At 40.1% G+C, this 17095-nt stretch overlaps 1 pseudogene across 1 annotated transcript; it reads left to right on the forward strand.

The window, feature by feature from the left end:
• Positions 1-3639: 3639 nt before the first annotated feature.
• LOC311608879 (elongation factor 1-alpha 1-like) lies at positions 3640-16860 on the forward strand (annotated as a pseudogene). The gene is made up of 5 exons: positions 3640-3784; positions 14548-14632; positions 14690-15551; positions 15738-16061; positions 16677-16860. The product of its transcript is annotated as an elongation factor 1-alpha 1-like (transcript).
• Positions 16861-17095: the final 235 nt, after the last annotated feature.

Here is a 17095-nt window from a genome sequence, read left to right on the forward strand (position 1 = left end):
CTGGGCCCAAATCTGCCTATCATAATGTTCTTCTTGTAGGTTTCTAGGACCTTCTGGATCCTTCTAGTTTGCTATTCTCCCATGCTTCTCTCATCTAGAGTCCCAATAGGATGTCCTCCCCTCTGTCCCAGTTTCTATGGGGGCTATTTTTTATTCAAACCACCATGATACTAAGTCCCTATGGGTGAGAACACAAATTCTCAGAGACTAAAATCCTTCTCTGAATGTAACTAGTGGAAGAGGTACAATGCTAGAAAACAGGTCATTTTCGTTCTCCAGAAGAGTACCTACTATGCAAAAAACAAAAAAACAAAAACAAAAACAAAAAACTCCAAAAATCTATAGGAGGATTTGATTCTAGCAGTTATGAGGTTAGGCTTCACTGCTTTGGGAGTTCTAAGTGTGTTTTTCTATAAGTGAGGTCTTAGTAGACCCTCACCACTGCAGCATTTGGATTGAATTTCTTAGCTCTATTCTAAGGGCTCTGTAGGCAGATTTATTGGAGTCTGTAAAATTGAGATGAGGGAGAAGGTAACTGATAATAGAGTAACTGACTGGACCTCAGCTAACCTCATGGTGAGTTCGAGTGGCATTTCATAGCAGTCTAAAATTAAGGTAAAGGCCATAGGCTTTTGACCACTAATTAGTTATTTACATCTTTAAGCAGAGGACTATAGTGTTCATGCCATTGCTTTGTCACAAAAGAAAGAGCACCCTTAAGTATAATAGCTGACCTACAATTAAGCACCAGGCTGAACAGCCTTACTATCCTGAGTACTGATGATATCAGGAGTCTTTAAGTTAGCATCTTGAAAGAGGACAGAGTTTTCAGATGGTTTGAACAAACGTACTTCTCTCAAAGACCACTTCAAGGGTACAGACATGTCAGGGAATAAATGAGGCTGATTAGGCACTTAGAAACTAGCAAATATTAAATCCTCTTGGCTCCCTTGGACTAGAAACAACAAAAGGTATAAAAAAAACAATTACTGAAGCCCAACGAGAGGCAGAGATACAGAAGAAGGTCTACACTTCAGGAACGATAGCCCTGGTTATATACAGCTGTGAGGAGAGAAGAGGCTGCTGCCTCCCCTGTAACCATCTGGTGCCTTCCCATCATCCTGTTCTTCCAGCAGTCATTTCATTAACAAGTCTAGTCTAAGAGTTGCCATGTACAGGATGAGAAGAAGAAGGAGCGAAGAACTGGGGCATGAGAGGAACCAAGCCCTACCTCACCCTTCTCCCTGAAACGAAGAAAAAGAAAGTACAAATTACTTTTCGACTGATAACGTTAGCCAATTTATCTAACACTTTGAGAAATAATCTTTAAGTAAAACATTTTATAAAGAGACTCTGCCAGCCGAGATTCCTAAGTCTCAAGGCAGAACTTCATCAACCGATTTTTGTTTTATTATACTTTCCTCTTTGGTGGAATAAGCCTCGGTAATGAAATGTTGAAAGAGAGGCTATTTCTAATTGTTAATCTTGTGTTGAAACCACCAGTCCATTTTACTTGTTGGGCAGGCGCCATACAAAAAAAAAAATGCTGTTTTTGAGAACATGGCAATTATAGCTACTACAGGAGCCGCTGGGGGAATAACTGAAAGAAATAATTATCGCTGAATGTTCAGTGTGGTGTGTGTGGTTTTTGCAGTACGACACCCATTAAGTGATAGTCACATGATTAAACCTTATACATATTTTTTCCAAATTTACCCCCTAAGGGGCAAATTATCAGTGCAGTTCTGAATAACATTATTGCAGCTATTAGTCTTTTTCTGCATAATTCCCCATCCACGATGTTTACTATTTCCTCCTTAGTGTTCCTTTGAAAAGTGGCACAGTTATAATATTTTCATTATGCGATGGCTTACACAGATAATTAAACAAATAAACATACTCTTACACAATTCATTCTAAATATTGCCAATCTTTACAAAACTCCCTTATCTTTGGGAGAATAAAGCCATTCAAGGTGGTCATAGTTTTTTGGTTTTTTTGCTCTTTAACCGAAGTGTCACCTGGAAGATTAATAGAGCTAATCATTTACAGATGTAATCAGCTGTTTACTTTCAATGGCACCACCAGAATTTATACCACCATAATGGAATAATAGCAGCTTCTCAGCTTTTACATGGAGATGACAAGTAACAACAGTCAATTTTCACACTGGGAAGAGTGTGAACATACTCCCCATAACTTCCTGATTTTCCCGTGGAGAAAACATTTGAGTTAATTTAGCATTTGGTGTGTTACAAGGATGAGTTAAAAGTCTCATGATTTTAGGTATTTTTAATATACGCCACTTCTGAAAGGGCTAAATCCAGTAAAACCTGATACTCAGTGACTATAAGAAAACTTCCAAAAATATAGATTTTATTTTCACAGTAATAGAATTTTAGAGTAATCTTAAAAAATATATTTGTTTTACCAATAAAAAAGATCTGAGTCTCAGAATAAGTGGCTTTTCCAGGTCTCATAGCAGGTTCCTGCCAGAGCCAGAATTATAATAGCCCTCTCCTAAATCCCACCACTGTGTCATTTCTACTAGTCAGCGTTCCTTCTCCAGCAGCCTTAGAAGTTTTCTTTAAATAAACAACTACTTTTCACCTGCTGCTTTCCACCGTGCTATGATCTACTGAGCGCTAGAGAACAGTCCCAGATGGGAGAGGAACTCAGGGTTAGTCAGGGAGACAGCGCTTCTTGCAATCTATTAATCACTGTAACAGACGCCTCAGGAGCACAGCACAGAGGAGATGTTCAAAACTTCCTGCATCTGAAATCTTGGTTTCTAGTCCACTATTTCCAATACATCTTGAAGATAACCTGATTCTTGGTCTCTTGGGATACTGCTTCTGCCGCCTTTCAGCATTTTCAGGCCATCCCGATTAACCTTGTGTTTTCTTCTATTGCCTTGTGTAGTGATAGCTGCTCTTGTGTCGCTGTTTCTGGCTTTCAAATGGCAGTACTCAAAGCAACGTAAAGTGGGATCTGCTCTCCTGAAGCGAGACTACCCAAAACCTTGCTGCCTTTTCATTAGACTTCTCAGAGAATCGCTGCACTACTTGTATCCACCTTCTGACCCTACCCTACTTTTGGAGAAAGGAGTTTCAGTGATATCCCCTGAGTGCTATGCCCTACAGACCTACTGACCAGTAGCATCCATGGGCATGTTGCCACCTCTGAAGGCAGGGCACATCAAACATATGGTAGAAATGCTTGTTACCACTTACATATGAAAACACATAAGAGAAAGAGAATGAGAATATTGGAAAGAAATACATGATGATCATTTCATAACTTTCCAGTCAAATATGAGCAGAGCCTCTGTCCTACCCTCACCGTCCTCAATAATAATTAACCAGCATCCAGAGTCACATCTGGAGCAGCTAGTCATTTTGGAAGCCTCGCTGGAGAGATGGCTCAGCGGTTCAGAGTCCTGATTGCTCTTCCGGGGGTCCTGAGTTCAATTCCCAGCACCCACACGGTGGCTCAAAGCCATCTGCAATGGGATCTGATGCCCTCTTCTGGGTGTGTGTGAAGACAGATTACTCATGTAAATTAAAATAAATACATACATACATTTCTGAAGCCACCTGAAAGCGATCTTCAAGCCACTTGGCACATGCTCTAGGAGGCATGGGAGGCAGCTGGATTTCCCCTCCTTCTTTTATCCATCCATACTATGAACAGTTTGTGTCCGACACAGCTTTCTGCTATTATGTGTCACCACAAAGCCAAGACAACAAAGCCAACCAACGGTCACAGTCGAAAACCTCTGAAAGTGAGTAAAAATAAACAGTGTCTCCTTAGGTTGGTTTTATCTGTTATAGCACAACCTGCCGACAACTACAAGAAGAAAATGTCTTATTTTCTGTCTGGTGTTGCAGTAGATCCTGCACTCTTTCTGTCATGATCTTTGAACAAGCATCCTTTTTAATTGTACTGCCCACAAAGAAGTTGACATGTAGGTCAAATAACCAGAAATTCCTAATTCTCCCATAGTACTTTCTGGTAAATTCCAGCCTGTGGTTAGCATTTGTCTTAAAAATCAAGACTGATATCTCTGGAAAACTTTAAGTTTTACTTCTTTTAATTAATTATGTATGATTTTCTGTGGGATATTTACTGATAGAGAAAAACCTAGTACATCAATTTCCACTTTATTCAATAGATGTATGTTAAAGAGGTATACAAGTTTTGTTTTGTTTTTTAGAAGAAAGGTAGGATTTTGCTTTAAGCAGTAAGTAAAATTACAGAATTCTTTAAGGGCTTAGAGAATTTACTATCTGTGGAAGACTCCACCCGTCAGGTGATCAAAACAGACGTTAAGACTCACAGCCAAACTCTGGGCAGAGCACTGAGAGTCATATGGAAGACTGGGGGGATAGAAGGACACAGAGGGGACAGGAGCTCCACAAGGAGGCCACCAAAGCAAACACACCTGGACCCACGGGGAACTGCAGAAACTGCTGCATCAACCAAGGACAATGGACGGAGAGAACCTAGACCCCCTGCTCAGATGTAGCTGATGGACAGTTCATTCTCCATATGGATGCCCTAGTAAGAGGAGGAGAGTCTCCCTCGGACATGGTCTCTTGTGCCGAGGCTATGTGATCACTTCCCCTTGGCAGGGCAGCTTTGCTGGGCCACAGAGGAAGAGGATGCAGGCATCCTAATGAGACCTGACAGGATGGGGTCAGATGGAAGGGGAGGACGGCTAGGGCAGGAGAATGGGGGGCGGGGAGGGAGGGAGCATGAGAACAGAACAGGAGGATAAGATTGAGAGGGTAACAATTGGGATGCAATGTGAATAAACTACAAAAAATTTTTAAAATTTAATTTAAAAAGGAAGAGTTACTACAAACAACCATATGTTAGTTTGAGCATGAGGAGGAATTTTACACTTTTTAAAAAAATATTTAAAAAATTTTACATATACATTTATATTATTACATATATACAATAAACTACCTACAGTAAGAAGAAGCACGAAATAATCAGGACTTATATAAATGTTACATTCTTAGTGTTTTGGCTATTTGTATTTGATAGCCTTGAAGAAAACATCTTTTTTACTTTTCTGCATCTAAAATTCTGAGTGAAAATCAGTATCTATTATATCTCGTCATTATCAAGTTAAAACATCTATCTAGACCTAAAAACATCTTAATGCCTAAATACCTAAGCTTAATTGTAAAACTAAACTATCTGGTCTTCAACCCCATCAGAGACATGAGAAGGAATAAAATTGATTACCTGAGTATATAGGGAGTGCAAGTTAGTAGCTTTCCTAATGAGAAAATGACAGAGACACTTTGCTACCTGAATAGTCACCCAAAACTCTCTATAACATTGGAGCATCATTTTCAGCCTTCTGGCCCAATATATCTGATAGACATATTTATGAGGCAGGAGAGGTTGAGGACTTACTTACCCTATCTTGGCAGAGTTTTTAGACAGTCATCAGAGCTCCTTTAAGGAAATGCTTCCTTGGTAATCCTAAGAGCAGTGTTGCTGACAGTACTGGTAAGGCTCAAGTAAATGCTGGGCAATCTATGTTTCCTCTCCAAACTGGGTTTACGGAGGGCCCAGGCCCTTCCATTTTTCAAAGTCCTTTACTACTGAATATGAGCATCTTAAAAGTCTCACTGCTTTGATGTGGTTCCTGTCACTGTAACCTCCAGTCTGTTGCTTACACAGACGGGTGCGTTTTCTCAAAGCTTTCTGGACATGTGTGAAGTTTCTGTGTAACATGGCTTACATGTATTTGTAGAAGGACAAAACAGCCTTTTGTATAACTGTGACTTCTACTGTCTGCTTCTTTTCCCTTAAAGAAAATTCTGTACTCATCGCCGTCCTGTCTGTGGTTTTGCCTTGCTGGCTTAATTTAACTACTTTTCCTTTGTGACCAAAGTCCCCACTGAGGCTTAAATGTAAAATCAATGTTTGGTGACAGATACTTTGTGTTCATTTAATATGTGAATTATATTCCTCTTTGCCTCTTTAATAAATGAATTATTTGCCATCCTAAGAGTCTTCATTTCCTGTTTCATTTACCCATATTCTCATTTCTTTCATAGGTCTCCTTCCTTCCTGACAGCGGAAAATATACTGTGAAGTTACATTTTTAATTACCTTGATCTCTCTCTCTCTTTCTCTCTCTCTCTCTCTCTCTCTCTCTCTCTCTCTCTCTCTCTCTCTCTCTCTCTCTCCATCCCTTCCCTCCTCTCTATTATTTCTTGATATTTTGGGTTTTTTGAGGGGAAAAGTGTTGAAATGTGAAGTTTAAGAATGTTTCACACTCACTTCCTTTTAAAACTCATTTTCTCTTTACTTTTCTTTCCTAAGGATGTTTTTTAAAAAATATAGATTAGACATTATAAAGGTAATCTCAGCTCCACAGTAATTCCTTTGGGAAGCTAAAATCTTTTTGATTTAACTAAAATTGGCCTTAGGTAGGTGCGAAAAGCGCATACTCTGGAGAGATTTTTAACCTAGTTTATTAGACTCTGTGACATTGTAGGTCACAGAGATCTAGTTGTAATTTGTGATTTGGCTGGTAGCAAGCAAGTTACTTAGATTGTTCTGCCTCCAAAAAGGACTAGTGTTGGCTTGCCTGGGTTATTTTTATTTGGGTTTCTTTTTTTTTCTTTGAAATATATTTTATTAATTTATTCATATTACATCTCAATTGTTATCCCATCCCTTGTATCCTCCCATTCCTCCCTCCCTCCAATTTCGCCCTATGACTATGACTGAGGGGGACCTCCTCCCCCTGTATATGCCCATAGGGTATCAAGTCTCTTCTTGGTAGCCTGCTATCCTTCCTCTGAGTGCCACCAGGTCTCCCCATCCAGGGGACATGGTCAAATATGGGGCACCAGAGTTCGTGTGAAAGTCAGACTCCACTCTCCACTCAACTGTGAAGAATGTCCTGTCCATTGGCTAGATCTGGGTAGGGGTTCAAAGTTTACTGCATGTATTGTCGTTGGCTGGTGCTATAGTTTGAGCAGGACCCCTGGGCCCAGATCTGCCCATCATAATGTTCTTCTTGTAGGTTTCTAGGACCTTGTGGATCCTTCTATTTCTTTATTCTCCCATGGTTCTCTCACATAGAGTCCCAATAGGATGTCCTCCCCTCTGTCCCACTTCCCTGGTAACTGAAGACTTTCATGGGACATGCCCCTTGGGCTAGTGTCCAGATATAAGTGAGTATAGACCTTTTGACTCTTTCTGTTTCTGGGTTAACTCATATTTGGGTTTCTTTAACTTAAAATGCTGTGTGAGAAAATGACTTTCGGCTTTCCTCTTGAGTATCAACTGAATATTCAGATGGAGAAGGAGAAGAAGAAAGCTTTTCTTTAACATGATAGTCACTGCACATCATGTACATGTTCTATTGAGATGTTTCTCCACTAAGAGTTGTATTTAGGATAAAGAAATGGAAAATGTCTCCATGAGTTACGTCTGGTCCTCTAACCTTTATTTTATCCTGTACATTTCAAATGTGAAGGAAAATTCATTATTGTCATTAGAGACATTGCAAAAAAAAAAAGACCAAATTCTCCTGCTGTATACAGTGAATCAAGAGTAACTAAATGAAGGTGTATTTCTTCCATTAAAACTGCCTCCATAACCTTCAACAGAAATAGCATTAGCAACTAGAGGAAATTAATGTTCAGTAATTGTTGGATCCTTATTCAAATGTGACTTTCAAATATCTTTCCCAAGAGGAGCACTTAAAAAGATCCATCAAAGCGGCAGTGCTAATAACCTGCTGAAGGGCCTGGGTAGCAGGTTAAGAGACTCACCTGCCATTAATTAGGTGAAGGGCTCACAAAATGTTAGAAGTGCACCTGAGCCCAGGATTCATCATCAGAAGAATGAGCTACCCAGGAATGAAATGAGACTCAAGTTGCCAAGCATTTAGCCAAGAAGAGAAGGGGGGGGGGTGGGGAAGCCCAGTCACTTTGAGACTGTGTAATTGTTTTCTCTTTAAATGGCTCAAGGATACTTAGCCAGAGGGATAGCTTTGGATTCCTATTTCCTAACCCCATGCCCCTGCCTCACCTCTGTCTACAGTACTTATATGTGATAATGAAGTCTCCTCTCATTACTTTGCCTGAGTGGTCCCCAAGCACTTCAGGGAGACGCTTAGGGCTCTTGAAGTCTATGGTATCGATGCTGGTTGATTTGCTCAGGAAGTTGGGGCATGAGTTTGAAAGGACAGAGTGAAAGGTGGCTCAAGGAGAGCGACTGACAATCCTTCCTCAGCACTGCCCCCTAGCGCAAATGCATTCAGATTATCTTTCTTTGCAGGTTCATTTTTTTTTTTCCCTAGAGGCATAATCGTATCATGCAGAGCTGGAAAAAAAAATGATTTAACCACCCAGACTTAGCAACTTTCTTTTCCCTAATTTGTTCTGACAGACGCATAGAATAGGTATTGACCAGGAGAAACTAGTGGACTCTGAAAAGTCTATAGATTACACATAAGGGCTATTTTCATCAACTTTTTCTTGAAAAACATCCATAAGCAAGTTTCCCATAAAATTTTGGTCATCAGAAGGAAGGTGAGTTCAGGATGTGCCTCAGCAAGTGAAGAGCTTTCTGTATAAGCATGAAGACCTGAGTTCAAATTCTCCACACCCATGTGAAAATTCAGGAGTGGCAACGAATCTCAGCAGTCCCAGGGTGGGTGAGACAGAGGCAGGAGGATTCCCTGGGCTTGCTACCTAGCCAGCTAACCTGAATAAATAGTGAGATCCAAATTTAGTAAGAGACCTTATTGCAAAAATATAAGGCATAGTAATTGAGGGAGACACCTGACACTGACCTCTGGGTCACACACACATCTGCTCCAGCACCCAAGCACACCACTCCACCCCTGCACAGAGAATGTTGCCAACATTCATTGAATAAGAAACAAACTGACATCAGCCATATTTTCTCTAACATAATAGTGCTACAGCGGCTCATTTGGAGCCTCTGCTCTGCGTTCCTGGATGCTTTGCTACAGTGTTCTCCACAGTTCGCTTGGACTCTGAAGAACAGAAAAGAAAGAATAAAGAAATCCTTTCAGGTTAATTTGGCACTTTTCATGTCCCTTACATTTTATAACACTTTTATAGAAAGATCAGATCAGCCTCAAACTAGATGTTGAGAATAAGACCAGTGACATCAGGAACCACAAAGGACCTCAAGTTTTTAAGATGCTGTTGTGTCCATGGTGATGGAAATGCTTGTAAGAAGCCAGGGGGTCTGCAGACATGGTTTCCTGTGTCTAATTAAAGCAGCTCCTGTTCTTTCAAAATTAATTCACACTTCTGAAGATCCAGCTTCTGTGGCAGCCAGTGATCTTAGTTACCAATCCTAGGACTTTTAATCTCTAACAAATATGTCTGAAATAGAATTGAACTCACCCCAGAGATTGGCTATCACTAAGGAGGCATTTGTGAAACAACGTACTTATTTCTCTTCTATAACCTGACTTGGTTCTGTTAAAAGGCTCCGTTTGTGAGCCAAATAAAATCAAGTTCCTAAAAACTCTCTTTCTGACTTCACCCATTTAGATAGAATGGAGTAGTAATAATGTTGAGTCAGTTCAGGGAGAACTCTGCATCTTCAAGAGCTCACTGTGAACATTTGTTCTTAGCAAGGATCTTATTGGGGCTTTCACAAGCACCTCTCAATGGCATCTCCATTCAGTAATTTTCTACCTACTGACATCCAATTTTTCTCCTTAGTTATAATTTTCCTTCACCCATGGTACATTTGGAGTTTACCCTGAATTTTCTTCCCTTCTGGAAATTCTTCCTTGCTCTTCTGCTCTTGAATGATTTCTTTACCATCTTTAACAGTGACTTTTTTTTTCTCTAGCCAGATCAAAGTAGAAATGAATTTACATGTATGTATACAAGGGGCTCATTTTCTTGCCTATAAAGATCATCAATGGAAAACTCAACTCTAAAGAAAATGATTATTCTGAGCAGAATATATGTAGCCATGGCCAAGGTCATGTTCAAGGTATTCTCAATGTCCTGTTTCATTGCTTAAAAGGTTCAGAAAAGTTTTAGAGTCACAAAACAAATGGAAATCATAAATTAATGTAGTTACAAAGTTCACCCGTGGGCCCATCAGGTGGATAGCTACAACAAGGTAGAGATGTCATCTCATCCTTGTTATATATTGAAATTTATTTTTTAACATTGATGCACTTTACATCCCAATTGCAGGCCCCTCCCTCATCTCCTCCTAGCCCCACCCACCTTGTCTCTCCCTCCATGCCCTCCCCTAGTACTTTGAGAGGGAGAGCCATCCTCCCCCACCAACTGACCCCAGCAGATAAAGTCTTACCATTCCTGGCTTTAGCCTAAATGGAGATTAGAGGTCTGCTGATCCTGGGGATATACTCGCAGTAGTTTACACCTCAGTCACTAGCACTTTAATTCAGAACCAAGTTGAAGGTGAATGGCTACCAAAGAGCCTAAGACAGCTCAAGGCAGTCTTGGCTCTTGACCTATAACATTCATTTGTCTCAACCATGGTGTTCTGGACAGCTAAGAGCTGTGGAAAGTTAATATACATGCAACCTTTTCAGCGAACCCAGTTTACAAGAATAAGGAGTCCCAGCCTTGATCTCACAAAGCACTAAAATTCTTTGATGTCATGCCAACACTAGAGATACAATTGTCTTTCAAGGGTAAGAATGTTGAATTTTCATCTAGTACTTCTGCTTCCAAAAAATAGTGAAAGTTAAAGGAATTTCTTATAGGCAAGAATAAAATTTCCCCTCACCTGTTATTTACTTCTCTAAAGGCAGTGGGACCTGGGAGGCTGGAGCCTAAGAATGAGGCATACAGAAGTTTCACATAATAGCCAACTTTATTCAGAGCATCAGCCAATTCAAACCTCGAGGTTTAAGAAAAGTCACATGAGTAAAGTTCTCATGAGTTCAAGCTGTATATAATTACAAGGACAAGCTTCATGAGGCAAAAAAATATTGCCTTCACATGGGTACATTCTTAGACAGTGTTTGATGATCCCTTGTGAGGCTTAGGACCAGAGTTTTCATAACAAAGCAAAAGCAAAGAATTTTACTTATATGTGTTTTATGTGACCCGACAGCCCTCAGAAATGTGGAGCCAAAGAGCAGGAATGTCGGTATTATGCTAAATTTGAGGAATAGTGAACAGTTATGTAGAAGCCTCAGTGCAAAGGAAAAAGGGATCGCATGATCTGAGTTAAGAGGATGCGTGCTCTGGGCTAATGGGAAGGCTCCCTGCAGGGATGCTCAGCAAAACCTGCTAGGATTCTTCATGCATCCCTGTGTTTTGGGAGATTCTCCTGTCCTCCCTTTAAACCCACACTTAGTAGGTTTAAATTTCGTCTGAAGCATACTGAGTTTATACTTAAAGGGCATATGTCTGAACTATAGTACATGATAGTATGTAGCAAATGAAATGGAGGTTCTATTACTTTTGGGGGTAGGTGATTCTACATTCTCTGGCCTGTTTCCATGAAGAATGTTGGAAGCAGATCATAGGAACCGTCCTAAGTTTGAGGTTTTCTCAAATGGCAAAGTTCAAACTTTGAGAATGCTGTGCCTTCCAACCCACACTTCTGCAGACTTCTTTGTTAAAAAACAGCTTATTGTCTTATATATTGCATCACATATATAACATTAGCTCTTCTTTATTTATTCATTAGGAAGCTAGATGTGAAACCTCCACACTCTATTTCTTTGCCTCATAAATATGGAATTGAACTCTTGCTCAATTGATAACTGGGCATAACATGCTTACTAACTACATTTTGGTTATGAGTCTTTCCTTCCAGATTCCTGGCTTTTGCTTCATCTTTCCATCCAGCCAGGAAACACCCTCTACTGGAACATAGAGAGGTCCCCATGCCCGTGATGGCAGTGCTGTGGGACCCATTATTTAGTCCCACTAAGTACCCTTTTATCCCATTAGGTAGTCCTTACTTGGCTCTACCCAGCTTTATGACTTCTTTTGTTCTGTTTTGCCTGACTCATAGATATTTGCAGACCTTAAGTTACAGCATTCTTTCAAATGCAGTGAGTCCAACAGTCACTGTCTTCCCTTGCAATAATATTCCTAAAGAAAGTCTCATTAAATATGAACTTTGATTTGACAAAAGCTTATACCTTGCTCTATAAAACAGGTTGCTGTTTTTTTGTTTGCTTGTTTGTTTGTTTTTTGTTTTTTACCTAAACCTTGTTAGGGAATTTTTTTTTTTTTTTGTCTGACATGTAGTTTAACTATTTGAAATCTTAATTGAAGATGCTGGGAGTATACACAGCCTAGTGGAAGAAATAATGGTAAAGAAGCATTGTCCCTTTCTTTGACTATCCGACTATTGAAACAATGAACTTCAGGAAGTTAGAATTTATCTGGGAGTATTAGATTGGGAAAAGGAAAGGCCAAGCGAGGCCCTGTTGCAGGCAGAGGAGGAACTTGTCTCCAGGAAAACACTGAAAACTAGTCAGAAGGCAACAAAGAAAGACTGGGGCTGAAGACACCAGTGTCTGGGGAAGCACACCTTCATTTCTTACTTATGTATGTTTCTTGAATTCTCTTTAGAATGAAACCTTAATGGAGGATAGTTTTGCAAATGATTAGGAAGTGAGGCCGTAGGGGGCCTGCATCCGTGGATCTCTTTGTCCCTTCCCAATGCTGCCAGCGTTAAATAAATCTTCCTTTCCCTGCAATTCTCTGTTTGCCTCTCAATTGTCTTGTAGGATGATGAGCAGAGCCTGCCCACTCCAGTAACAGGAGGAGAAAATGCAGTTCAGTTCTGCCTGGCGTAGTCTATTTCCTGTAAGAAGGACAGCGCTGGAAGTCCTTCAGAACAGGACTGTGTGCCATTACCACCCTTTCTAAAAGACTCTTCAGAAATAGATGGACTGCTTGACAAATTTCTATATATTCTGGACATACGGACTTTATGCGGACCAGGGATATGATTCTCTGGTCACTTCTGCTGAATACCAGATATTATACCAGATAATCCCCCCAAAATAAAGAAAGAAGCTTAACAACTTTGCTTATTCAGGACTTTCAGGATGAGGGATTTTTTTCATAGGAAAAACCGAAACCAAAATTGTTTCCTGAGTATTGATAAATTTTATAGCACTGCAGCTTCACTTGTGACTGAATTCACTAAACAGCAAGTGCCTTTGCCTTGGTGCTTGTAGGTAAAGCTGAGGGGGCAAAGCCCCCAGAAAACATGATAATAAATAAAAAGTAGAGTGGCTCATGTACTCAGTCCCTATGTAAGCAATGTACCCTTTGTGGTGTTTAATACAATTATTCTCGCCAAGCTGCACACCTGGAGATCTTAATCAACACACTGATTTCTAGTAATTGACTTATTATTACTCTTGGCCTCTTCACTGAGTCCACGGTGGAGCTTAGATTGACTAATATATTATGATTGGGGCAAGCTGCTGATTTCTTCAAAGTCAGAAGCAAATAAACTATCTGCAGATCAAGACAAACAAACAAACAAACAAAAAACAAATACAACAAACAAACAAGCACAACAACAATCTCTCCCCAAACTCCAAACAACCACCACCACCACCCCTGGAGTTAAAACAAGGGGTGTGAGGCTGTAATTTATTTGTTTCTCCTCTCTTCCAAGCCAGATTTTCCTCTTGTGTTCTTTATATATGTGACTGGGTTTTTTTTTTTTTTTTTGTAATAGCATAATGTTTTTTTCTTTTTGATAGCATGGCCTATAAGGATAATAATATAGTTTACTTTTGCCTTTTAATTGGGTGATAATCATTTTCCATTTAAAAAATATGGTGCTTAGAAACTGAGAACTTTGACAAATTGTTTTCTATTATGACCCAATATTTTACAACAGACACCTGTATTTATCTGACTATTTTTAAAGGCGCTGTAGATCCAGCTTGCAGCAGCCTAGCAGGAAATGGTTCACTTTTTATCTTTAAAATTCATTCCTCATTTTCAAATTGCATATAGGTTAAACACATATCATCTAATTTGTGTGGTTTTTGAAATGGCGCCAAATACTATGCACTTTCCTGAATATTGTTCTAGTCGTTTCTGAGTATGTGAGAAAAAGCTATTAAAAACTCTATCCTGAAAACAAACCTGTTGATCTACAGCTTTCTTTGTTTAATAATCTTTTCTTACATAAAAGGCTCAGTTTTATTGATTTCTTCTTCCAGCTATGTAATAATGGTGTCTAGGAGAGCCTGCCTCCATTTCATTCTATTCAAATCAGAAGGAGCTAAAACCTGTCTCAGCACTGTCTCAAGTTCATACACGATCAGTTCTCCTAGGAAGCCACCAACTTTGCCATAAATGAAGGTGGCCCCTTTCTATGATTCTTGCATATAACAAGCCAAAATTCTACAATAAGGTTTAGATAATTTACGTTACACCTTGATGGTAGAAAAATCAAGACTTTTACTTCATGTAGTGTTATTGATAAATTGTCCTTATTTTACGTTCTCTTAAAATTTTCTGTTCTCACTTTTTCTGACAGCATTGGTTTTCTGTGTTGAAGGTGGTATATTATATAAGTATCCTGAAGTTTTAAACAGATCAGGTACATTTCTCTTTTACAACAGGTTTGTTGTCAGGGTGCAGGTGTTGTGAAAACCACCACAAATTTAAAGCCAAAATAGGAAAGGAAAGACTCATATCAACATTGTAGTCATCAGACAAGTAGACTGGGTCAAGTCTACCACAACCGACCACCTGAGCTACAAACGTTGTGGAATCGACCAACAAACTATCTAAAAGTTTGGAAAGTAGGCTGCCAAGATGGGAAATGGCTCCTTCAAGTAAGCCTGGGTCTTGCACAAACTGAGAGCTGAGCATGCGTGTGGTATCACTATTGACATCTCCCTGTGGAAATGTGAGACCAGTAAATACTATGTGACTATCATTGATGCTCTAGGACACAGAGACGTCATCGAAAACATGGTTACAGGTGCATCTCAGGCTGACTGTGTTGTCCTGATTGTTGCTGCTGGTATTAGTGAATTTGAAGCTAATATCTCCAAGAATGGGCAGACCTGTGAGCATGCCCTTTTGGCTTACACCCTGAGTGTGAAACAGATTTTGATGTCAACAAAATGGATTCCATTGAGCCACTCTACAGCCAGAAGAGATACCAGGAATTAATTAAGGAAGTCAGCACCTACATTAAGAAAATTGGCTACAACCTTGACATACTAGCATTTGTTCCAGTTTCTGTTTGGAATGGTGACAACATGCTAGGGCCATGTCCTAAGGTGCCTTTGTTAAAGTGATGGAAACTCACCCGCAAAGATAACAGTGCCAGTGGCACTATACTGTTGGAAGGTTTGGATTGTATTTTTGCCACCAACTCATCCAACTGACAAGCCTCTGCAACCGCCCCGCCAGGACATATATAAAATTGGTGGTCTTGGTACTGTACTTGTGGGCCGAGTGGAAACCGTTGTTCTCAAACATGCCACGATAGTTACCTTTGTTCCAGTCAGTTTCACAACAGAGGTCAAGTCTAGGGGTTGGGGATTTAGCTCAGTGGTAGAGTGCTTACCTAGCAAGCTCAAGGCCCTGGGTTCAGTCTTCAAGTCTGAAAAAAAAAAAAAAAAGACAAAATAACAAAAAGACCAAAACCAAAAAACAACAAACAAATAAACACAACAAAACAAACAAAAGAACCCCAATATAACAGAAGTTAAGTCTATTGAAATGCACCATGAAGTGCTGAGCGAAATTCTTTCTGGGGACAATGTAGGATTGAATGTAAAGAACGTGTCTGTCAAAGACATTATACATGGCACTGCTGCTGGTGACAGCAAAAATGACCCACCAGTGGAAGCCGCTGCCGTCACTGATCAGGTGATTATCTTGAACCATCCAGGCCAAAGAGTGCTGGCAGAGCTCCTGCCCTGGGTCGTCTACAACTCGCATAGCGTGCAAGTTTGCCGATCTTAAAGGAAAGATTGATCATTGTTCTGACAAGAAGCTGGAGGATGGCCCCAAGTTTTTGAAGTCTTGTTGGAGGTTGGTCTGGTTGCTGCACAAATGATCAGAATCACGCGCCACCAAATGTTTGTAACCTTGCCTAAAACCTTGTTCCTGTTTGACCAATAAAAAGCTGACACACCTGGGCAGGGCAAATGGGATAGGCATGGCTAAAGTTCCTGAGCTTTTGGGAAGAGATGAGGAGAGAGTGGAGCAGGAAGAGCAAGAGAAATAGTGTGGGTGGAGGAAGAATAACATGGAGGTGTTGATGAAGGGTTCGGTCCAGATGAAGAGCATTATTAGCAAGTGTTTGGGATTATGGATGGGAGGTAGCTAGATAGAAATTATTAGGAGCAGACGGCATGGGCTTGGGAGGTAGTTTACAGAATTAATATCTGCCCTGCCCCAGATGAACCAAGACTACCTTAAAATATAACAGATGTCTGTGTTTTACTGATTAATAGCGGGTTAGGAAATACCGCCATAATAGTGACTATAGCCTAATAATGAGCAATTATTAGGCCATACGTCTAAATTAACTGCAACAAAGCCTGGTGATGCAGTCATTGTTGATATAGTCCCTGGCAAGCCCATGTGTGTTGAGAGCTTCTCTGAATATCCTACACTGGGTTCTTTTGCTGTTTATGACTCAAGGCAGAAAGTTGCTGTGGGTGTCATCAAAGCTGTGGACAAGAAGGCTGCTGGAGCTGACAAAGTTACCAAGCCTGCCCAGAAAGCTCAAAAGGCTAAATGGATATTGTCCCTAACTCCTGCCACCCTAGTCCAAATCAGTGGTGGAAGACCGACTCAGAACGACTTGTCTCAACTGGCCATTTAAGTTTAATGGTAAAAGACCGGTTAATGATAACATTGTATTATAAAACCTTTAGAAGGAAAGGAGAATGTTTTGTGGACCGTGTGTGTGTATGTGTGTGTGTGTGTGTGTGTGTGTGTGTGTGTGTGTGTGTGTGTGTGTTTTAAGTTATTAGTTTTCAAAATCAGTACTTTTTAATAGACAGAACTTGGCCAAAAATCTGTCAAAGATTTTTGAGACCCACTAAAACAAGTTTAAT

The sequence above is a fragment of the Acomys minous genome (assembly GCF_964271855.1).
Source record: "Acomys minous genome assembly, chromosome: 11".
NCBI classification, from domain to species: domain Eukaryota; kingdom Metazoa; phylum Chordata; class Mammalia; order Rodentia; family Muridae; genus Acomys; species Acomys minous.